Below are 25,381 nucleotides of genomic sequence, written 5' to 3'. Positions count from 1 at the left end.
TGCTTGATCCTGGGAAGTGGAGGTTGCAGTGAGCGGAGATCACACCACTGCACACCAGCCTGGGCGACAAGAGCGAAACTCTGTCCCAAAAAAAAAAAACCTCAGCCGGGCGCGGTGGCTCAAGCCTGTAATCCCAGCACTTTGGGAGGCCGAGGCGGGTGGATCACGAGGTCAGGAGATCGAGACTATCCTGGCTAACATGGTGAAACCCCGTCTCTACTAAAAATACAAAAAACTAGCCAGGCGTGGTGGCGGGCGCCTGTAGTCTCAGCTACTTGGGAGGCTGAGGCAGGAGAATGGCGTGAACCCGGGAGGCGGAGCTTGCAGTGAGCCGAGATCACGCCACTGCACTCCAGCCTGGGAGACACAGCGAGACTCCGTCTCAAAAAAAAAAAAACAAAAACAAAAAACCTCACCCAAAATCATTCTATTCTATTGAGTTCTTAGACCCTGGAGAACGAAGTGAGGGCAAAAACACCCGATTATAGCCAAATACTGCTGACTGAGAGGCAGAAACATGAGTAAATGAAAAGAGGTTGGCTAAAAGGCAAAAAATGGAAGCTGAGTATGATCCACGCGAAGCAAGCAGGATACTGAATGCGGTTTTTTAAGTTAAAGAGAAACTCATTCCTCTAAGAATGTAACACAGCTTCCTCCCATACCTGCTTTATTGGAGACTACTTTGCCCTTGAAATTTACAATCCAACTGCCTTTGTGTATATCTGAATATTTCATGCAGAGTACTGTGAAAACTGACCCATTTACACCATGCAGTTTGTTCAGTTTGGGAAGCAACTATTGAGAAAGACAAACTTAATTCTGGTGCAAATTAGGTCTATAAAGGCATTCTATGAGTGTTCATTGGCAAAGTGATCTCTTTCATATAATGACACTTGTAATTATTCTGATCAATTTTGCATTCCCTATCAATTCAGCTTGACTTGGAGACAGCCCAAATTATCAGGGGTGCATTCAGAAAGGCTCTCCAGGTTCTCAGCTGATCAGTGCTCAGGGAAGGCCGTGAAACATGTGGCTTGCTCACCATTAGCTCTTTGAAAATGTATTTTAAGCAGTTCAAAGTTATTAGCAGAGCTTTTATAATATGAGTAATATGTGATTTTCTAAGTTAAAACTTTTAGGGACAAGACCTAAAGAGAAACTTGGTGCTAACAATAACAGTTTGATTTGCTTTTAATATTATCCTTCAGCTTCTCAGGGATGGGTGGCATTATTCCAAAAGTTCCAAAGTGGCCACAGTTGCTATTTTTGTACAAATAGGAGGTCATATAAGAACATATAAGAAAGGGCTTCTTCATAAATGTTTCCTGACGACCAAGACCAAATTTGGATTATCTATGACATTCTTAGTCTTTTAAATGGCTGAAGACTTAGCACTAGGTGCATTTTCTCCTGAATTAAGTCTCTCCCACTAGATCCAAAACTCCTCCAGAGCTGTTTCCACACAGGTCTTTGCACAGAGTAGACACTCAGGAATATCTGCTAGAAGCTCAAGTCAAATTAGCTCTTGAGACAAGATCTGTACCTCTGTTGAAGGAGGTGTCCTTTAAAAGAAAGAACACAATGGTCTGAGTTTGAGGAAGTGGGCCCTAGTCTTTGCAATTAACTGGAGTTTCACTTTCCTTATGAAGGGCTTTACTCTAGATTTAAATATATATATACATATTTGAACCAAATGGTCCCTAAGGTTCATTCAGCATGGTTCTAAGTAAGAAATAACAAGGCTCTTCTTTTATTCAATTATTGACTTCAAAGTCAATCAAGAAGCTACCCTTTGATGATATATATGTTCTTATTGTGAGTAACATGGAATGGTCACTAAGGCAGATTTTTAGACGGTGGTTTTCTGTGAAAATATGAGAGTGACAGATAGGGAAGACCAGGAAGCTAGAGGCTATCAAAGTGCTGGTTGCATAGTGGAGGGACTACTGGAGCAGGATGGCTCTAATGACTACTAGCTGTGTGCCCTTGGACAAGCTGTAAACTCTCAGAAGTCTGTTTCCTCATTTGTAAAATGGGAGGCAATACCTCACAAGGTGGTTGTGGCTGTGGGTGTTAAATAGGATAATGCTCATGACAGCACTTACAAACTGCAAGGCACCATATAGATATAGATGGTATTACTCCTTGTACCAACCTGCCAAAATGGTTTTTTCAACAAACTCTGAAGTATTAAAATAAAAAGCTAATGCTTTCCCAAATAACTAAAATTGAAATTCTACTTTGTTTTCTGTTCATATGACATCTACGTGTGGAGTGGACAGCAAGACAACTTAAGAGTTAAAATCTAAGCCCAACTTGGCTCTCCAGCTGGTCTACCACTGACTTCAGTTATCTAACATCTGGCCTCTGCCCTTACTACTATTAGTTTACAATTGCAAACAACCTCAGGCAGTGCTGAGAAACTCCACTGCCTGTTAGATGATAAGCTGGGGCACTTCAGGAATTGTTTTGCTTTGTTTTGTTTTTAACTTAAAGCTGGTTTGGGCAGACCCCCTACTGCCATTCCTGTAAGAATACGTGTGGGTTTCCCCAAGGGCAGTGTTGGGGAAGACCCGGACTGGCATGCACGCTGCACTGGCTGCTTTCTGCACTGCATTCCACAGGGTGCCCACAGCACTATAAGGGCTGCCCTCTCCTTGAGCTCCTGCATGGCTACTCCCTGCATGAGTAGCTTACCGCATGGCTGCTCCTTGCATGGGCAGCTCCCCGCAAGGCCAGCACAATGCATTGCACAGGCTGCTCTCTGCACGCATCACTCCATGCTCACAGCGGCCCTAGACTTTGAGACTTTAACTGCAGAACAGAAGTGAGAGGCTTTGGCTGGCAGCTGTTACTTGCTCCTTATTCTTTGTCACTCACAGAAAAAAGAGAAAGATGGTAAGAAGGCAGTGACTTGTTTTCTTTGTTTCTTCATAAATGGAGGCTTTGAGAACCTTCTATATACTTTATTCCTTCAGACTGCTGTCATTTTAAAAACTGGTAGTGTCATCTTTTAAAGGCAAAACATTTTTTTCCATTTAATGCAATAAAATGCAAAATAAATAGCCTTTTAGATTGTTTTACTTTATTCAGTAAGATATATTTCTTTCACCCAAATTTATTTATTTATTTAATTTTTTCTTTTTTTATTTTTTGAGACGGAGTCTTGCTCAATCACCTAGGCTGGAGTGTAATGGTGCAATCTTGGTTCACTGCAACCTCTGCCTCCCAGGTTCAAGTGATTCTCCTGCCTCAGCCTCCTGAGTAGCTGGGACTACAGACACACGCCATCACGCTCAGTTAATTTTTGTATTTTTAGTAGAGACGGGTTTCACCATGTTGGCCAGGCTGGTGTCGAACTCCTGACCTCAGGTGATCCTCCCACTTCAGCCTCCCAAAGTGCTAGAATTACAGGCATGAGCCACCACGCCCAGCCCAAATGTACTCTTTATCTTGGGTATATTTTAGTCACTATTGTATAGATGCTAGCTTATTGAGGTTGCTAAATAATTAACTTCTGATTATCACAGCTTTATTTAAAACTCATTTCTTTGAGTGCCTGCTATCTGCCAAAGTACATTTTAAAAAGCAGTTTATTTTTTAAAACTACATTTGCTTTTCAGTCAAGGGTAAACTAAAATCAACATAAATTTGTATTCCCTAAACATACACCTCCCAGGTGAGCTGCTCCAAGTTCTGGGCATTCAGCAGAGAAGGTCCCCATACTTCACTATGGATAATCCACACATACCTAAGCACTCTTCCCGCCTATTCTTAATGTCACCCTGAAAAACTAACTCAGTCACACACAGAAAACCAAAAGCTACCTACAACCTGAAGTATTCCCAAATCAGATATGCAACTATATAAATCATGGAAAGTAATAGTTCTTTTTCTACTTTTTGTAACTGCCTGAAAATAAACCAGAAGTGAGCACATGAGAAAAGACAACTATTTTATATAACAAATAAGTTATATTTTCACCAGTGGCTATTCAACTTTCTCTTCCTCCCCCAATAAAATTCTGATTTCTAACTAATAGAGCAGCCTTTTATGTTGGTTTTGCCTCTTCCAGTTAACAACACAAAAGAATTACGACCATTCATCCTCTCAATTTTATGTAGCTTTCAGAAGCCAAATGAGCAACAGGATCATCTTGTTAATAAATCTTTCCAATTAAGCTGTGAGTATAGGCTTATGCTAGATTTTTCAAAGGCTCTCTCAGAAGCAGAGGAGTGGGTTACCTTATTGTCTAGGAGTTCCCAAATGCAAAAAGAATGTATCTGATGTTCATGCACAGATGTCTTGACTGGGGAAAAAAAGAAAATTCATAAATCATCAAACCACACATTTTAGATGGGAGAGGAAGTAGCAGAATGGAACAATTAACAGTTACTACTCTACAGAAATTATTTAATATAGTGGAAAGAGAGACAAGGCAGGGCTTAGAAGGCCTGAATTTCAGTCACTCCCCCACCACTTACTAACTTTTTTATTCTCTGGACTTGAATTGGCACATTTCTAAGATGGGAACAGCCACAATTCTCTTGCTGATCACACAGATTTGTTGTTGGGATTACATGTGAAAATTCACAGATAAGTACTTTAAAAACAGTTTTAAAGGGCTACTCCAGTGTTTCTGACATTAACAAATTTCTCTGCATTACGTTCACTCAAGCGTGACTGAAGATGATCAAAGCCGGCCCTTCCACAGTTCTGTCAATGGGGAATCTCTGAAGTGGGTCCGCTATCACCACTGCATGGGGTGACGTCAGGCTGTTGTTTACAGGAGAAGAGAGGCTGCCAATTTCCACTGAGCCCAAGACCTCTGTGGCCAGGCTTCTCAGGCTGCACATGAGCAAGAATGGACTCTTTATGTGTGGCATGTGTGGACATGCATCAGTTCACGTTCAGCGGCACTAAAACAACAAAACTGCTTAACTGCTGGGTGTGAGCACAACAGCATGCACTTTGGATCTTATTTCACTTAGAAGACTACGCAAAATTGATCAAAATGCAACTTTCACTTTTGTTACTCTGAAAGTGGGGAAAACCTATCATTCAGCAACTTTATCCTCAGTTTGATTTTTAAAAAGCATTTTGAAAGCAGAACAGTTGATTCTAGTTTTTACAGAACTCCCCTCAAGCTCTATATTCACTAACAAAAAGAACTATGGACAAAATATTTCAAAGCATAAAATATGTTCAGACTGCAGTAACCAAGTTTTATAGGAACCACTTCATTTTCAGAGTGGTTGCAGTTGCTTCTTCCTATAAGTTCAGGAAGTACTCACTCAAGTACTAACATAGTCTAACTATGGGGAGATATTTTGTTACATTTATTACTATAAAGGGGAAAAATCTGGCTTATTAACATTTGCCCATTCATGAAATTTCCTGGCAGAAATCAGCCTGTTAAATCAAATTTAGAAGGGCAAAAAAGAAAATAGGGGCTGCATTCATTATAATCTTTCTTCAACTATCCATCACTTTCTGGGATAGCAGTCAAATCAGGAATAATATGGGAGCGGATCGTGTTTATAACTGGCAATGAAACTTTACTTCAGACAATAAATCTCGTGTAAATCCTAACACTGGAACACTGAAGAAGAGATGTGGGAAATATTCTTGGTCCCTGGAAATTAGTTTCTTTGGTCCTGTTTTAAGTGTAGCTGAAAAAAGGAGAAACTATGGCTCAGTAATAAAATGAAGCCCAGAAAGAATCCCAAGTTCTGTTTTTGGCTCTGCAGTTGATTACATATAATCCTAGGTCAAACACTTAGCCAAGATAGGCCTTATTCTCAGTGTCTGAGAAATGGTGATGATAATAACAAATATTACTTTTCAATTTTTAGGAAGACATAAGACAAAAAGAAGATAACAAGTGAAAGTTTTATGCAGCATTACCTTACAGGAACTAGAAAAGAACAGAAACATGGACTGGGCATCCAGCCGGACCCTGGCCAACTCCTCTGAGAGCTGTGGAGGAGAACTCACTTAACAAGGGGGAAGTGCCATGAGCACTTCCTTCATTCTATAGTTAGATGTAACAGGAATGTAAAAAGTATGACACCAGTTCAACTTTTTCAGGGTCGGTGCCAGCAAGTAATATTGGCCACATATCCTAAAGACATCAAGAAACCTAGAGGGCTATCTAACGCCAGGGTTCCTCCCCAGCATGAGTGCTAACCCAGATGCCAAACACCTTTGTAGAAAAATCTGGAAGTAGTTTCGGATTATACTTGAAAATGGCTGTCACCAGCTTCATTCCTTTATGTGGTGAAAGATACCTGAATACACGAGTCAATGATGATGTGAAACAAGGATAGCAAAAAGGCAGCAGGCAGGAGCATTAATAGTCTCAGTCAGGAATGCTTTAAATGAGCAGGAATTTTATCGACGGAAAAAAAGCAATGATTAGAGCAGAGCTTCACACATTTGGAGCCAGTACAAAGTTCACGAACTCTATCTTTAAAAGAATAAAACCTCACATAAAGTAAATCAGTCAACTTGTCAGTCAAGGCAATCAGTAAGAATACTAAGAGAAACTGAATTGACAGGAACCCTTATTCTTAATATTTGCCCCGATCCAACTTTTACTTAAAATTCTAAAACTGGCTATTTGGACTTTGCTTTTGTTACCTTTTCTGTTTGTCAAATTGACAGGATCACTAAAAGCAATTATAAATGCACACAGAGAAAATAGGAGGACATGTGAAGAACAGAAATTTATAAGTGGGTTGACCAGGCGCCCGAGTTTCCACTTGACACCCCATGGTGTAACTGCTCGCTGCACTCCAGTACATCAAAGCATCATGTGCTTGATGGTGTGATAGTTAGAAAAGTCATAATACACTTGCTTACTACACGTTTGCTACATAAACTGCCTCTCCAGGAGCACAAAGGGTTCCAAGAACTCACTACACAAATGCTCATAGGTGACTGTAAGCATTGAATCATTTCAGCTTCAAAGACACACCTAATAAAAAGCGGGTGGATCACCTGAGGTCAGGAGTTTGAGACCAGCCTGACCAACATGGAGAAACCCTGTCTCTACCAAAAGTATAAAATTAGCCAGGCGTGGTGGTGCATGCCTGTAATCCCAGCTACTTGGTAGGCTGAGGCAGGAGAATCGCTTGAACCCGGGAGGTGGGGGTTGTGGTGAGCCGAGATAGCACCATTGCACTCCAGCCTGGGCAACAAAAGCGAAACTCCATCTCAAAAAAGAAAAAAAGGAGAAGACTCCATTCCATTTCAGTAACTGACTAAACAAAACAGAGCTTTTCTCTGCCAATAACTTTTTCCTAGTCATAAAAATGCCTATTTTTTCCTCATCATATAATGGTGTAATGAGTTTAAACTGATACCTGCATCTAGCATTCAAAAGTTAAGATTTAAGTATTCCATAGAGAATCTCATTTTGTATTCCCAAGGTGAGAGGTAGGGATACTGTTAGCTGGAATGTCAACAACTTGAACTGAAGAACAATTTAAAAGAGTAATTCTCACACCAACAATGTCAATAAGTGTACGAACAACATAAAGAGAAGCAAAAGAATCTTAAAGAAAAGGCCTCTATTTTAGGAAATGGAAAATCCATGTTTAAAAAACTCCTTATTCACATAATTATTCAATAATAAAAGTCAGTTTCTCCAAAATACATGAACCTAGATCACCAGAACAGTTGTCAGAGGCCATATGAACTGATTTGTAGACTGCACAAACAAAAAATGGTGGTAACAAGCATCTCTCCTCCATCATGAAAGTGATCTCTTTTATGCAATGCTTCTTTGTCCATCTCCCTGTCCAATCATCAGGTAAGATCAAAACAGAAAAACAAGTGGTCAAATACCTTTATAACTATTAATAACCCTAAATTAGCCCGCATGGAAAAAGTTTCCATTTTTATCATATTGTTCTTAAAATGCCTAAGTACTGCAAAAAATAAATATTCATGACCCATGTCAATCTAGTGTACTTACTATTCAGTAATCACTACACTAGTGATAACGTGAAATTAGTGGCAGTGGAACACAACAATGCTGAGGAGACAAGAGTGTCTTTGTACCACAAGGATTTCATGCTAAGGTAGGAAAGATGGATCCATGACCTGGTACACAATAAAGCTTATGTCTAGGGACTTAGCCAAAGTACAGACAAATTTTCTCCAAGTATAATCTCTTTTCCAAATAGTTTTTAAAAACTATTGTAAATGTATTTTCCTTAGCTGGTCAACAATTTTTCACTGGTCATGCTGCAGTTTTCAGTCAGAATAAGAATTCCTCGAGAAAAAAGAAAACAATAAATGACCTGGAACAATTGCAGTTTGCCCTTAAAATCCATTGCACACAACTTGAAATTGTAGATCTTGCCCATGAGAAGCTCCAAGAGAGTACACAGGAATGACAGAATTAAGAAAGAAGCAAACATAAAGACAAAGCGCTAGCAATTGCTCTATCATTGGAGTATAAACATTCAGTAATAAGTGGCAGATAACACACTCTGGACTTTGTTGCTTTCCAATCCACTGTTAATTAGACTTTTGTTCTATTCTCTCAGGTAGACCAAGAAGTAGGGGCAAGAAACACAGTTAAAACATTTCTCAACAGAGAGGAAAAAGAGAAATTGAGTCAGTCCAACTGCTTAGTCTCAATTGGTTTTTACCTGCTTGATTGTTTGAAGACAAGAATACACCCTGATCCAGCAATGAGTATGGTCAACTGCGCAGCCGTGAATAAACGTTTCCCATACAAGACTTTCACGTCACGGCAAGGCCAGTCCTATTCTAGTTGGGAAATTAAATGTTAGTTTGTTTGAGCTTTTGGATCTTGATCTTGGCTTTCTTTTTTTTTTTTTTTTAAACACTGGGTAGTGGAAATAAAAACAAAATCAAGCTATTAGATGGGAAACAACAGCCATTTCACTTTTCATTTCAGCCTCTGAGCCATTAGTAGCAAACCTTGGCTAAACAGTAAAAGTATTTGTTACACAGCAAAGGGAATCTTGTCCACAAAACTTTTCTGCAAGGCACTAACATTTAAAATGTGCTCAAATGAAACCAAGCTTCATAAGTTATAATCATATTTCATCCTTCTTAAAAATAACCAATAGCACTTCAAGGAATGCAATATGAATTTCAAATTTTTTTATTCTCAAAACTCAGCAATTTTAACCAAAATTATAGCCACAATGTCCTTTCTCTGGCTTCTTTAATAAAATTATAATTTATCTCAGAGCTTTGCCTTCATTGTGCAGCATTACAATTATAGAACCTAATTTGAGATGTGTTAGAATTATCAACACACACTTAAAGAGTTCCTTTAAAAAACATCTCTCTGGCTGAAAAGATTCATGCCAGCAGAAGCTCTGAATTACGGATCGAACCATCCAAAATCTGAGTATTTTCAGTATTTACAGAGTTAACAGATCAATAGCTACCTCAACACTAAATCTAAAAATTAAAGACACTGAAAAAAAGTAACAGAAAGGAACAAGCCAGGGTTCAGCATCTTCCAAGTCAAGAGAGAGATCAGACTTCTCACCCTTCTTCCATTCTCTTGCCACGGAGGGCGGCAGAATTAAATGTTCTACTTACAGGGGTCAACAGGGATCAATAACTTTCTTTCAAGAGTGATCCTGTCATTTTGGAAGAAAATCCAAAAGGGAAGAACATCTCATGTAATTAGGTTGTGGCAATTTTGCAGGAAGTCACAGGTGTTTCAGAAGTGCTTTAGAAATACCACAGGGGGAAAAATATGACAATCCTTCTCTATTTTGAAAAGGGCATGCCTGAACAAAGACCCTCCATTGTTCCCGCATACAGTATTGGAAAACATGTCTTTGGAAGATGACTCTCTCCTGCAGTAGGTATGAGAGGGTTCAAGACCAAAGAATCCAAAAAAAAAATGTATTGGCAAATTAGACACTTTTTTTTTTTTTTTTTTTTTTTTTTGAGACAGAGTCCTGCTCTATCACCCAGGCTAGTGTGCAGTGGTGTGATCTCAGCTCACCGCAACCTCCACCTCCCAGGTTCAAGCAATTCCCTACCTCAGCCTCCCGAGTAGCTGGGATTACAGGCGCCTGCCACCATGCCTGGCTAATTTTTGTCTTTTTAGTAAAGATGGGGTTTTACCATCTTGACCAGACTGGAATTAGACATTTTTTTTTTTTTTTAAAGGAAATTCTGGTGAAACTGGAGCAGCTACACTACTGTGGTGAGTCTAGATTTTCCTAAAATATCAAAGACCTGGTCTGTCCTGCACAAATAAGTTACTATATTTCAAATACCTTTTTATTTTGCTTACCTTTTCATGGGTCATCATGGTTTTCTTTTCATAAACGGGGAAATCTATTTCAACTCGGTTTTTATGGACAGTAAAGCTGAAGAGATTTTTCTTCACATTTGATAAATATGTACAACACACAGTTTTTTTAAGTGTTATTTTTAAAATATGGGGTCTTGCTACGTTGCCCAGGCTGCTCTTGCACTCCTGGGTTCAAGTGATCCTCCTGCCTCAGCCTCTGGAGTAGCTGGGACTACAGGTGCATGCTGCCATGCCTGGCCTTGTACACAATGTTAACAATTTCCCATCCTTGGTTTTGGAAAAACATCAAGTGAAATTGAAATACATAAGATGTTTCTAGGGATATATTATAGAAAAAATTTAAAAGAAATACATAAGGCCGGAAGCGGGCGCTCAAGCCTGTAACCCCAGCACTTTGGGAGGCCGAGACGGGTGGATCACGAGGTCAGGAGATCGAGACCATCCTGGCTAACACGGTGAAACCCCGTCTCTACTAAAAAATACAAAAAACTAGCCGGGTGAGTTGGCAGGCGCCTGTAATCCCAGCTACTCGGGAGGCTGAGGCAGGAGAATGGCGTAAACCCGGGAGGCGGAGCTTGCAGTGAGCTGAGATCCGGCCACTGCACTCCAGCCCGGGCGACAGAGCAGACTCCGTCTAAAAAAAAAAAAAAAAAAAAAAAAAAAAAATACATAAAAAAAAAAAATAAGATGGGCAAGATAGGTTAATGGAAGGTCTGACCAATTTGCAAAGCTCACATGAAATGCTATGCCCTAGATAGTGAGGTGAGAGGTCAGGTAGGAGACCAGCCAAGGGAGAGTTACTTACAAATGCTTACTAGTATGGAGGGTGGCAGCATCAAAGGAAGATGGGATTTTATGTAAGATTGAAAGGAGAGAAGAAAGAATAGGAATTAACATTTAGTAAATATCAGCTTTGTGTTTGTTGCTTTACTTATTTTATGTCAGTAATAAGCATAGAGGTAGATACCATTGTTCCCATTTTACTGCAAAGAAAATGGAGTCTTAGAGACATACCCAACATCCATTCCTCCCTTCCTCTCCCTAAGTGAACCCCATCCTGGCTCTAGGGGTAGGTTTACAGGTTAGTCCAAGCCATCCAGGGCAGAATGCTCTCTGAAGACAGTTACTGGCCCAGAAGTGAGCAGAGATGCCCAATCAGACAGGAAAACTGACAGTCCATCCTGTTGAGAGGTTTCTGACTTCTCAATACGGTGATGTATGGCTATAACCCAGCTGGAGGAAGGAGCTGAAACAAAGTCAGGGCCAACAAGGAGCCTGGCACAGCAGAAAGACACTCAGAACCTGAGCTCCAGAACTGACCAACCCTGAGGCCTGCCCTGCCTCTGAATTTTTTGTGAAAAGAATACATTTCCTGACGATTCCAGCGAGCTTGAGGGCAGCTTCTAAAAGCATCTTAACTGATACAAGACCTTCACTTCTGCAAGGTCACCTGCAGTGAAGGGTCAGAGCAACTATTTGAACCAACACTATTCCTTCTGACTTAAGACTGAGCTTTTCCCACGAAACCACACTGCGGCATGAACTTTGAGAAATGTTTCTTTCTTCTCATCACTATGATCTTGAGTTGGGAAAGCTAGAAAAGATTTTACCTCACTAAACATAGAAAATGTGTTTACCTCATAAAAATGTTTGAAGTAGTGGCCTCACTTGCAAACACAGAGAAGAAATGCATATCTTTACCAGCAATTTCCAGAATTCCATATTCTGTGAAACTTCTCACTTCATATGCATTTAATTTTTAGTAGGATATAAATTCATGTCTTTAATGAACTGAATTTTTGAAAAGCATTCCAAGTTATTACCAATTTTCCTAGGTGTGATAATGGCATTGTGGTTATGTAGCAAATGTCCTTGTTCTCAGAATATGTATTCTGAAGTATTTGATGGTAGGGACTCACGATGTCTGAAACTTACTTTTACATGGTACAGGAAAAAAGTACCCAGAGAAAGAGGGACAGACTCATAAAGCCAATACGACAAAAGGTTAATAAGTACTGAATCTGGATAGAGAGAATATGGGTGTTTGTTGAATTACTGTTAGGTTTTCTACATGTCTGAAAAGTTCTATGATAGAAAGCTTGGGTATGGGGGAATATGGTATGAGAGACAGCATCATAAAGCACAGTGTGGCTGTACATTACAATAACCCAGGGCCTCACCTCTGGGTTGTGGCCTGGACATAGGTGATTCCAACGTGTCCTACTAGTGTTGTAAAAAGAACTAGAGCTTTCAAATCACTCATTAATGCCCTGATAGCCCCAACCCCAGTAACACAACTCTGGTCATTTTAGTAGACTATTTTTTTAATTCATGAAAATTTGCCAATGTTCTAAATTTAACATAGGCATTAATTCCAACAATAAAGAAGCTTCAGCTGGGCACTGTGGCTCACACCTGTAATCCCAGCACTCTGGGAGGCTGAGGCAAGAGGATTGCTTGAGGCCAGGAGTTCAAGAAAAGCTTAAACAACCTGGTGAAACTCCATCTCTACAAAAAAAAAAAAAAAATTAAAAATTGGTTGGGCGTGGTGGCTCACGCCTGTAATCCCAGCACTTTGGGAGGCATAGGCAAGTGGATCACCTGAAGGTCAGGAGTTCAAGACCAGCCTAGCCAACACAGTGAAACCCTGTCTCTACTAAAAATACAAAAAATTAGCCGGATGTGGTGGTGGGTGCCTGTAATCCCAGTTACTCAGGAGGCTAAGGCAGGAGAATCGCTTGAACCTGGGAGGTAGAGGTTGCAGTGAGCTGAGATTGCGCCATTGCACTCCAGCCTGGGCAACAAGAATGAAATTTCATCTCAAAAAATAAAATAAAATAAAAATTATCCAAGAGTGACGGTGCACACCTGTAGTCCCAGCTACTTGAGAGGCTGAGGTGGGGGGACTGCTTGAGCCTGGGAGGTTGAGTCTGCAGTGAGCAGTGACCACACCACTGCATTCCAGCCTAGGCAACAGAGCAAGACCTTATCTCAAAAAAAAAAAAAAAAAAAAAAAACATTCCTGATATTATACATATAGAAATTTACCTGATATATATACTGGGCAGCATAAGGAATATTTGATTAACATTAAACTACCAATTCACAAACTTATATTAAGATATCTGTACTGTGCTGAAGACCATAGAGGCAAGAACAATGGAACAAACTTAGTTCTTCCCTAAACAAATCTGTTCATAGAGTCTATGGCCCAACATGCCAAAATTTAATGTATAACATGCGGGGGAGAAAAAGGAATATTTAAAAAGCATTAAGCCATTTAACCTCTTCCAAAAAAAAGAAAGAAAGAAAAGAGGAGGAAAAAGCCTCACTAAAATCATGCTCTTTACTCCTTGCCAAAGATGAGTCATAATCTGTTAAACTATAAGAAAAGGATTCCTTGAAGAATACACAACTGCAATTCTCCAAATTCAAATGTGGGCAAATTACTTAAAGATACTCCACTGAGTCTTACATATGGTAAAAAGCTCTCTAAGCTCCTATATCTAAATTTCAACGGGCACAAAGGCCTCCTTAATTCTATTTGTCTTTCTTACTTTAAATATGTGTTTCTGGGGTATAAGATACAGGTGAATAAAGGGTGGATGAAATAAAGAAATAAAAAATAAATAACAAACTTTAAAAATATAATTCTTGGTCAGGCGCAGTGGCTCACGCCTGTAATCCCAGCACTTTGGGAGGCTGAGGCAGGCAGATCACCTGAGGCCAGGAGTTCGAGATAAGCCTGGCCAACATGGTGAAACCCTGTCTCTACTAAAAATACAAAAAATTAGCTGGGAGTGGTGGCGGGTGTCTGTAAACCTAGCTACTCGGGAGGCTGAGGCAGGAGAATCGCTTAACCCAGGAGGTGGAGGTTGCAGTGAGCCAAGATCGCACCATTGCACTCCAGTCTGGGCAACAAGTGCGAAACTCCGTCTCAAAAAAAAAAAAAAAAATACCTATTATAAGAAATGTGTGTGTGTATATATATAATATATATTATATAAATATATTATACATATTACATATAATATAAACATATATATAATATATAAACATATGTAATATATATTATATATAATAAACATACATCATATATTATATATATATAAGTTATATATATATATATATATATTTTTTTTTTTTTTTTTCTGAGATGGAGTTTCACTCAGTGGCCCAGGCTGGAGTACAGTGGCACAGTCTCAGCTCACTGCAACCTTCACCTCCTGGGTTCAAGTGATTCTCCTGCCTTAGCCTCCCAAGTAGCTGGGATTTACAGGTGCCTGCCACCACACCCGGCTAATTTTTTTATAGTTTTAGTAGAGACAGGGTTTCACTATGTTGGCCAGCCTGGTCTTGAACTCCTGACCTCGGGTGATCCATCTGCCTCAGCCTCCCAAAGATAAGAAGTATTTTATCCTGAAAATATACCTTACAATCTGGTTGGCTTTTTTAAAAGTTTTATTGATATATAATAAGTGCATATATTTAAAATGTACAATTTAATAAGCTGTGACATGTATACACCCTCAAAACCATCACAACTTTCTAGATAATTAACATAATTAACACCTTTGGTGGCTTTTTGAATCATATAGATTGAGTGATGGTTCTAGGAGAAATAGTTTTCAGGAAAAGAAACTTTTCATACAGGTTATCTTTTTTTTTTTTTTTTTTTAAAGGAAGTATCCATATAAGTATCTGAATACTGTTGTTAACAGATAAACTTTGAGACTTTGGGGGATTTTTCCGCTTATTTATTTATTTATTTATTTATTGAGACAGCGTTTCGCTCTGTCTCATAGGCTGGAGTCTAGGGGCACGATCTTGGCTCACTGCAACCTCCGCCTCCCGGGTTCAAGCAATTCTCCTGCCTCAGCCTCCCGAGTAGCTGGGATTATAGGCCCTGACCAGGCTGCTCTCGAACTCCTGACCTCAGGTGATCCGCCTGCCTCAGCCTCCCAAAGTGTTGCGATTACAGGCATGAGCCACCGTGCCCGGCCTTTTTGCCCTAATTTAAATATAAGAGACAAGCATACATTGTATTATCCTATCTTAGATTTAGCGCCAAATAAACAAACACCTGTACTATAAAACAGAGATTCTTAATATTTTCAAACGTCCAAGAAAATGAAAACAAAAGCCACAGTCACATAACATTACATTTGAGGATTTAAACACACACACACACACACACATATCAGGAACTTCAGCTAATTCCAAAGCAAAACAATTCAGAGAGATTGTATCTATAAATCATAGCAATATATGCAAACTTCCTAAATTTGTCATATTCGGTCTGGAGGACACCCATCTTGTAGGCAGGGCTACTCTAGGAAAAACCGAGGAAGAAAGTGTCTTCAGTAACTGTCAAAAGCCTCCAACCCACATTTTATTTAACCCTTCCAGTGATTTATTTAACCCTTCCAGTGATTCTTCCATTTTTTTTCAGAGAACTCCCCTTGTCCATGGGGCCCATATTGATGTATCAGGCTTCTCAAAGCTATGAAATAATTTTTTTTTTTTTAAACAGTGTCTCACTCTGTCGCCCAGGCTTGAGTGCAGTGGCTCAATCATAGCTCACTGCAGCTTTGACCTCTTGGGCTCAAGCCGTCTTTCTGCCTCAGCCCCTCCAAAGAAGCTAGCTAGGACCACAGGTGTGCACCACCACCTAGAACTAATATTTCTTGTGCAGAGACAGGGTTCTTGCTACGTTGCCAGACTGGTCTCATACCTCAGGCCTCAAGCAATCTTCTCAACTCAGCCTCCCAAAGCACTAGGATTACAAGCTTGAGCTACTGTGCCCAGTCTTGAATAATTTTTATGCTCAAGAAACTAAAATATATCCATACTGTGTCCATATATTCTATTCTCAGGCGCACTTTTTGCTTCCCAAGGTGATAGCTAGTGAATGTAGTAAATGGGTGGAATGCGTGCTCCATTCCCCTTTCCTCCCCTCTCTTGCTGAGCCACTGCAACAGCTTGCACAGAGACTATTCTACCCTTAAGTGTCCAGGGACAAAAAGAAAGCCTGCTAACCATCTTTGCCCAGACTTAAAAGGAAGGATGGGTTCCCAGGAAGGCCACATAGAACTTCTGCTAGAAGGCAAGTTCACTTGGTGCAAGACTAGGCTTACTGTAGTGGTCCACCCTAGACTTCCCATTAAGCGAAATCACATATTGCCTAATATAAATGATTTAATTTTCATATGGGGCTCTTTTGTCTCTAACTGGACTGTGAACACCATTATAGGCAGATGCCATATGTCTTATTATTAGTCTCTGATACCCCCAAGCACTTGGGACATGTATTAAATATTAATAAAAATAAAACAATTAATGAAAATCATTATATGTTATACTGTATTAATGCTACTTGTACTGCATACTTAGGTGTATCTACTTCAATATTTGAGGTGGAAATGAACCCTAAGGGTTTTATTTATTTGTTTGTTTGTTTAGGAAATTACATAGTACGATCACAGAAACAAAAAATTAGTTTTTAATGTATACTAAAGAAAACTTAAGATTTTCTTGCTAATTGTGCAATACAGCAGAGAGGACTCCATTTCCATTGTGCAATTTTCAGTGTTACCATTTTTCTCAGGCTCTATTACAAAGAAAACAAAGCAATAGGAGAAAACAACTTAAAAGTATAAAGAAAACCTAGGAGAAATTTCAGACTCTGTCCACTGTAAGGTTTTCCAGGGTTCAGAAATGAGGATGATTCATGATTTCTGTTGGAAACTACTGGCATTATTGTTTTTAATATTTCAACTCAAATTCATATAAAAATTGTCCATTTAAGTGAAATTTTGTTTTAGGATTTAGGATTCCTTTTATACCAAGTCAGCAGGCATAAAATCCATGTAAAGAATCCTTACTTTTTTCAGGTCATTATTGTACAATGTTTAATTATAACTACTCCAAAAAGTAGACAACAAGCTGTAAATACCCCCAAAATAGTTTGGAATTTCCATAAAGGCAAGCATATTCATCCCTCTTCTTCCCCGCTATATCATACGTGTTTAATAAGAGTAGCTGACCCATAGTAAGTACCCATTAAATATCTGTTGAATTAACTGAATGAGTAAATGAACAGAAGCCCAAAATGGGATGCATATGTATAAAAAAGATCAAACTTCTTCCATGAGGCATAGATTTTATAAAGTACCATTTCTGGGAAATCTCTTATTTAATCAACTCCAAAACTCAGTTTATCTAATTTTGTTTTCAAATTGTTTAATAAAAAGTAAAAATAGACTTTGCTTTTTAAATCGAAAGAATTTATTTTTGTTTAATCAAATTTAAAACTTTTCTACTACTGATGTCTGAATAATGTCAGATATTTTGAGAAACTATTAAATATTTTCTCCAGATCAATGAAGTTTGGTCCTTACGAAAACTTTTTTACTTACAGGATTTTTATGTAAATCTTTTATGTTTAAAAATACAAATTTATTTTTATACTCTGATTTTCCAGATAAAAAGAACCCTTAAAATCAAAACAAAAGTTAACTCAAAGGCATACATTTCATTTGAGTTGAAGCCATAGAAGACAATGAAGCTGATGGTTACTTTACTAGGGAACATTCATCATTCCACAATGGTGAACCTTGGAAAATCTCACAGTGGACATGGTCTGATGTTCTGCCTGGCTTTAAGGAGCTAACAACAAAACAAAACAAAACAAAGGAGCTGCTCATCCCGGCTAATGTGATGTTCTCAGGCAAGCCACCCTCCTTGTGGTCAGGTGGTAATGATCATGGCAGACACCGTCTCCAAAGCTCACCAGGGCACCAGACATGGAACAAAAACAAAAAGCTTGGATGAAACATTTCAAGATAACGTGAAAAGAAAAAAATCTGTGGGCTCCTCCACATAAAATAGATTAACAGAAAATCAGCAAATAATAAACATGTTACAGTTTTCCCTTGTTACCACCTCATACAAGCTAAAACTTGGTCTTAGGTTTATGACGTAGTCCCTTAAGTTTGTGTAGATAAGATGATTAGAGAGCTCATCTTCTGAAACAAGGCAAAACAAATGTTCTATAGAGAAGGTCGTTCCATCAGTCTCATAAAGCAGACTAAACTAAATAAAAACCACTACTCCATACATTATATAGAGGCAAATGCAAAGGGAGCTAACAGAAAAAAACCTGCTATGATCAAGGAAAAAGAATTCCTATGACTCTTGGGAGGAGGACAGAATAGAGTAAAATGAGGAAGATGGTACATAAAAAGAAAAGAAAAATGTGGAAATATTAAGAAAACTGAAATACAATGTAAGAACAAAAAGAAGGGTGTGAAAAACAGATGAAATTTAAACAAAAGGTAGACTAGTTTCGTCATTTTATGTAGTATGTTAAAGGTAAATATCCAATACCAAAGAGTTATACATGCCAACACACAACACATTATAAACATCAATGTGAACTTTAAATTCAAAAAGAAAACTGATCATTCTAAGTTTCAGTGGGTTGGCTACTGAACCGTAAGGACAATATGTTTTTTAAAGTTGCTTTCTGCTTAGAAACTTCACATTTGAGGATCACTATTCACTCTTCTTAATGTCAGTTAGAAGAAATAATATTTCTTTACATGTCTTACTTGTTTTAATAGTTGTTATTCTGAGTACACTAGAATTTCATTTTCACTTAAAAAAGTGAGTAACATCATGAGGTTGTGACAATTCTGCTAATAATCACAGAGACATAAAACTGAATTCAAAGGAATGTATATAATGCTAATGTATATAATGTATATAATGCTAGGGCCTTCCCTAGCTTCCAAAATACAAAATTAGCCAAAATAAATTAAATCCTCCAAGCCACTATATTTTGAAATAATGTATATTTGACTGCATTCAAGGTAAAAAAAAAAAAAAATGAGTATAAAGAAGGGTCCTTTCCAGGGATTCCATTCTTCTCAAAAAAATAAAAATAAATAATAAAACAAGAGAGGTCCCACAGCCAAGTAATCCTTTTGAAATTTAAAAGTAAATAATACTATTAATTTTTCTATTTGAATATACTGCTAATGGAATCTAAGTCTGAACATGTTTTCCTGCAATGCAAGTGTAAGTTTTATAAACTTTAACTTAATAAAATGTATTAACTCTCAGATACCTGAAGTTTGTTCTCAAAAACATCAACATCTGTTATAACCCAGGACGTACCAAAATCTCAGTGTTAACATTTAAAACCCCATTCAGCTAAACCAAAGTTCACTGCTTCTTTAAAAAGTACCATATATATATTTTTGTGAGCATACTAGTAAGAAGTCTCTTCACATATAAAACGAAAAGGAAAAATGCCCATTAGGTAAAAAATCTGAAAGATCACAATTTTTAAATAATGGTGAACAAATATTCATTTCTAAATGCTAATGTTTACTTTGTATTTGCTTGCATTGTGTCCTTCTCAAATGCTTTTAAAAAGCACTTACAACTGACCCCTACAACTTTCTCTGTGAGTGAGCAGAGGGTAACTGCCTTCACTCATGGAGAGAGTGGTAAAGGTTAAGTGTAATGCTCAAGGTCACATGCCAATCAGTAGCATCACTCAGTATAGAACTTCACGGACCTTAATTCTGAGTTTACGCTATAAGATAATGCATATGTTATTTTCTTCTCCTTTTGATTACTGACAAAGTATATAGATAGTTATCCATGTCCCTAATGTTAGAAGATAAGGATAGAAATCGCAAGCCTCAAAGGTTATTTCTACCCCTCCTTGCTCTTCTTTCCAAATAACTGCACACAACAAACATTGTTTAAGAAAAAAACCTGCAGAAATTGTATATGTCTGTAAAATACTAATAAATACCCAAATGTCCTTATTTTTAAAAAGCTGAAAGAAAGAAAGAGGTGTGACCTATGGAATATATGTCATGCTAAAATGCGTCAAGTGAAAAATAAAGAGACTGTCTATCTTGCACACCAAACACTTAAGTACAGTCTCTAAGTGCTTATAAATTATTATTTCTTAGAGTTTCACTTTAGATTAGCTGCTTTAAATGTATCAAAACAAAAAAAGGGCAAGTTTTCTAAATTAATTGTTTTAGCCCATGAAAATGGAATATATTCAACTAAACAGGGTAAGTGATGATTTGGTTAAACAAAGATTTATATACACAAAATTGCTCACATTGTAATAGATATTTCATATATGTGTTTGAAAAGTGTTAACAATGTGATGGAAAACTGTAACAATTCTGAGTCGATTAGCATTCAGGTTTTATTACCAAGGATCTCTAATGAAAGATAATTCTGGCTTTTTATAACTTCAGAGGGCTCAGGAATTAGACTGGATTTTATTGACAAGTAAAATAGAATGATTCTATAAATGAGGCAGGTGGTAGGCCCCATCAACTTGGCTTGTTTTGAAAAATTGATTCCCCAAGTGAGTAACCATATTAAGCGTATGGTAAAGTTTAGTGTGTTTTATTTACTAATTTCATAACTTCCTTTATGATTCCTGCCACACTATTTAGTGCAGCTATTTCAATAGCTAATTATTTATTAAGTCTACTCAAGAGAAAGTTTCACTCTTGAATGGAAAGAGAATAAGGATGTGGTCCCTAAGGAAATGATGCCATTTTAAATTTCACACGATTAGGTTGATACATTATCTGTATTATTATTAATCTGTAACAGATAATAACATCATATCATTTTTGGGACAGTCCAAATCCAATTCATATAATTCCTATTAATCATTAACAACATCCAACTTAATGACAGAAAGTGTGGGAGTCAGAAGATTTTATGATTAAAAACTGGACATGTCAGGTATCAAAGGAGGATATGACAGGCATACTTTTTCAGACTATTTTCTGTTTAACCTTGAAAATAAAAAATAGTTCTATAATGAAAAGTAAATTATACTATAATTCCTCTCATTTATTCTGTTTGCAAAAATAATTGAGAAAGTGAAAATTCAATTCAATAATACAAATAATAGCATTCTCTACAATATCACTTACAATGTCACTCAACTACTATAAATATGAGAGTAGCATTATTTAATTAATTTCACACACATTAATTAAGCTTCTTTAAATACAAGGTACTGGGCACTAGAGATTAAATTATAAATGAAATACTATTCTTACCCTCAAAGAGTTTTCTGTTTAACAGTAGGGAAAACCACAGATAATAGCAAATGCGTGATATGTACTACACTTTTAATAGCGACACGTACATTCTAAATGCAAGTTTAAATGAAAGGGGATCAACTCAATTCATTCAATAGCTAAATTTCTTTTTTCTTTTTTTTTTGAAAGGGTCTTACCAAGCACGGTGGCTCATGCCTGTAATCCCAGCATTTTGGGAGGCCAAGAGGGGTGGATCACTTGAGATCACGAGTTCGAGACCAGCCCAACCAACATGGTGAAATCATGCCTCTACTAAAAATACAAAAATTAGCGCAGCTGTAATCCCAGCTACCTGGGAGGCTGAGGCAGGAGAATTGCTTGAATCCTGGAGGCAGAGGTTGCAGTGAGCCGCAATTGCGCCACTGCACTCCAGTCTGGGTGACAGACTGAGACTCCGTCTCAAAAAAAGAAAAAGAAAAGGAACCCAAGCCGGAGTGCATGCAGTGGCGTAATCATGGCTCACTGCAGCCTCCACCTCCAGGGCTCAGTAGCTGGGACTACAATCATGTGCCAGCACATTCAGCTGATTTTTGTATTTTTTGTAGACACAGGGTTTTGCTGTGTTGCCCAGGTTGGTCTCAAAGTCCTGGGCTCAAACAATCCTCCCACCTCAGCCTCCCTAAGTGCTGGGATTACAGGCATGAGCCACTGTGCCTGGTCCAGTAACTGTATTTCTTAAAGGGTCATACAAACTCTAGATTAAAAGTATAAATCCCATAAAACATCAGGCATATTGATAAAAATTTTACTTTATTGATAACAATAATTTTTATCTTCACAAAAAATTGTCTAAAAAACATAGTCATTCATATTTCAAGATATGCAAAGCACATAAGAGTTAAACTTGCAAAGATGCACCAAAGACTACTCAATATCTTTGCATATATTAACTCTCATTCTGTGCAATCACAATAACCCTATAAAGTAGGTGCTATTATTCCCATTTTACAGATGAGGAATCTGAGGCTAACCTGGCCAAGGTCACAAAGATAATGAGGAAAAGCTGGGATTTAAACTTACGGAATCCGGTTCTGGAGGCCCCATTCTTTTTTTTTTTTTTTTTTAGTTATTTTGTGGAGACCGGATCTCACCATCTTGACCAAGTTGGTCTCAAATTCTTGAGCTCAAGCCATCCTCCCACCTTAGCCTCCCAAAGTGCTGGGGTTACAGGCATGAACCAGCGTGAGGTCCTACTCTTAACCACTATACTAGAAACCTCTCTAAGACTGCTGGTGACGATGGAGCAGCTAACATGGAGTGCTCTGTGACATGCACTCTCATGCAACCTTACAACAAACCCTTGAGAAGTCATTCTTTCCATCTACAGGACAAAACTCACAAAAGCCAGGTTAGAAACGTCCCCGAGGTCACACAGCCAGTGAGGGATGGTGGTAAGATTCAAACTCTGGCAGCATGGCTCCCTTGTGCTATGAGGTCTTTCAATAATTCAGTCTTACACTCATAAAAAAGGTCACATGACAAAATGTATTAATTCAAAAAGGCTTTGTATAAGTCTTCCTGAAACACTCTGGAAGGTTTTGGGGCTTATGACAAGCATTTCTTTAAGACAGCATTTACATTTAAGTCACTTTTCAACTTCACTACTTTGGACTGATCATAAACACATTTCTGCTCTTTAAAAAGAAATCTTTCTGTAGCAACTTGGCAGATTTTGGTACAGGAACAGTCTATTCTTTAAAATTAAATTTAGTAACAACTTATTCTGGTTACTCTGAAAGAGAAGGAGAGAATGAACTATTAAGAGGCCTTTCCTGTACTTTAATATTTCAAAACATGTTTGGTTTGGCCTAATTTGAATCTTGTGGACAACTAGCCCAGAACTTGACTCAAAAAGAGTAACACCATTTTAAAACAGCTGAATTCAAAAAAGCAACCTCAGGAGCCAATTCTGACAACTATTTCTCATAATTTTTACTTTTATTTCAAACAAAATATGAAAGATGCATACGGCAACATCCTCATAAAGCATATATGGACAGGTATTTGTAGTTCCGAACTATGGACAACCAAGAAACCAAATTGAAATTTTACAAAATTCTGTGGTATGACATTGCTGAACAAGCAATCAAGTACACAAAAGATGGTTATCAAAAGAGAAATAATCCATATTTCTCTCAAATCCTTAACATGCTCCATTGTGTCCAGTGACTGAGAAATTTAAAACTCTGTGCTGTAATGCCTCCCTGGAACAGAGGTGAGCTAAAGATGAAGTGTCAAGCTGGATTTCCATCTTACCTTGCTTTCCTCCAACAGGTTCAAAGACTTCATAACCTTTGATACAGACTTCATATTTTTTCAATAGGGAACCCATAAAACTATTTTCAAATAAAAACACTAAGCAATGCCACTAGACAATCTGTCTTTCTCTGATCTATCGCTGCTCTATCGCTGCTCTATCGCTACGCATTCAAATTAAAAATATCTTTTTGCTTCCCCTTTATTGAATAAAAGTTTAACTTTGAATTAGAAGAAAATGTACCCATCGTCCCTTTTACACTTTTTGCAGGTGATAGAATCTATCGGATCACATTGGTGGCTATCACTGCTCACTAAGCATCCTAAAGACAGAAAGCATGCCATTACCAAATGTTTTATAAGCGTTATAATGCCCCGATGGTGGAAGTCTGGCAATACCTAGATATACAGCAAGGCTGGTGGATAAGGAGTTGAGGGGCGGGGGAAGCGGGAGTGAGGGAGGGAGGAAAGGAGGGAGTCGCCACCTTAAATCCATGCCGGACCGGGAACCTGCAGCCCACAACCTGATCCCTACCCTCCCCAACAGTGGACCGGCCACCACATTTTTTCAGATCCTCCCCACCCAACCCAGCACAGCACTCACCCTTCTGCGAAGAAGTCGGCACCCGGTCCAGCTCCGAGACGGGTCGGGGTGGCAGCGAGGGAGGGGACGTCTGGGCTGTGGGCGGGGGGTGTCTGTGCGTCACTCGAGTACAGGACGGTGAGTTCGAGGGTTGGGAGCGCAGAGGAGCGGGGAAATCAAGTCACGGCCGAAAAGGGAGGAGGAGAAACGGAGGGGTGGGGTGATGGAGCGCCCCCTCCCTAAAATAAACCCACCGGCCCCTGCGATCCCTGCCCCACAGAGGGAAAACAAAATCAGGGGAAATAATAGACCGACCAATAAATCTCTAAAACGACGAGGAGCGAGGAACAGACTTTAATTTAAAGGGGGGAAAATTGAGCGAGGGCTGGAGGGGAGACAGAGGGAAGTGGCTCTGGGTCTATCCCATGCCTTTGCAGTCCCCAAGCAGAGGAGGAGGCTGGCTGAGGGGAAGTTGCAGCGGCTCCCGAGGAGGAGGAGGAGGAGAAGGAGGAGGAGGAGGATGTTACACCGTAACAAGTACAGACAGACAGCCATGGATCAGAGGGGCGCTGCAAGCAGGAGCAGGGGCGGCCGCGGCTGGGCGAGCGGCGGCGGGCGGCAGCACCGCCTGCTCGGCTCGCTCAAGACATTTAATTGGATTGATGGGTTGTGCAGTGACTCACAGACTTTACAGAGTCGTACAGCAATCCCCGCCCAGCTGGACAGGGGAGATGCGGCGGGGACGGGCGGGGTAAGGGGGCCGAGGGAGAGCTGGGCTGGGAGGCGGCGACGGGAGGCTGAGGCGCTGAGGGGGCGGGAGCGGAGCGGAGCTACCCAATGGTGAGGCCCGCTGTTCCGACGGGCGTGGGCCTCGACCTATGGCGGCGCGGCTCGTTAAGCGGCTGGCTGCACCCCTGGCCCAATGAGTCTTCTAAGGACACTGCCGCGAGCGGGGCGGGGGCAGTGGAGTGGGGGGGGGGGAGAGGTGGGTGGACGTTCAAGTGTGGGGTGGAGGAAAGGAGGAGGTGCCGGAGACCCGCGGAGTTACTCGGCCCTCCT

At 39.3% G+C, this 25,381-nt stretch overlaps 1 protein-coding gene across 1 annotated transcript in view; it reads right to left on the bottom strand.

The window, feature by feature from the left end:
• The window catches only part of SERTAD2 (SERTA domain containing 2), a 124,039-nt gene extending 98,884 nt beyond the window's left edge, over positions 1 to 25,155 (bottom strand). The window contains exon 1 of the mRNA XM_050754831.1: positions 24,344 to 25,155. The gene's annotated coding sequence lies outside the window, so the exon portion shown is untranslated. The remainder of the gene's footprint in view (positions 1 to 24,343) is intronic.
• Between the last annotated feature and the right edge of the window lie 226 nt (positions 25,156 to 25,381).

Source organism: Macaca thibetana, chromosome 13 (assembly GCF_024542745.1).
Source record: "Macaca thibetana thibetana isolate TM-01 chromosome 13, ASM2454274v1, whole genome shotgun sequence".
Lineage (NCBI taxonomy): Eukaryota > Metazoa > Chordata > Mammalia > Primates > Cercopithecidae > Macaca > Macaca thibetana.
This window is presented reverse-complemented; position numbering and strand designations above follow the sequence as displayed.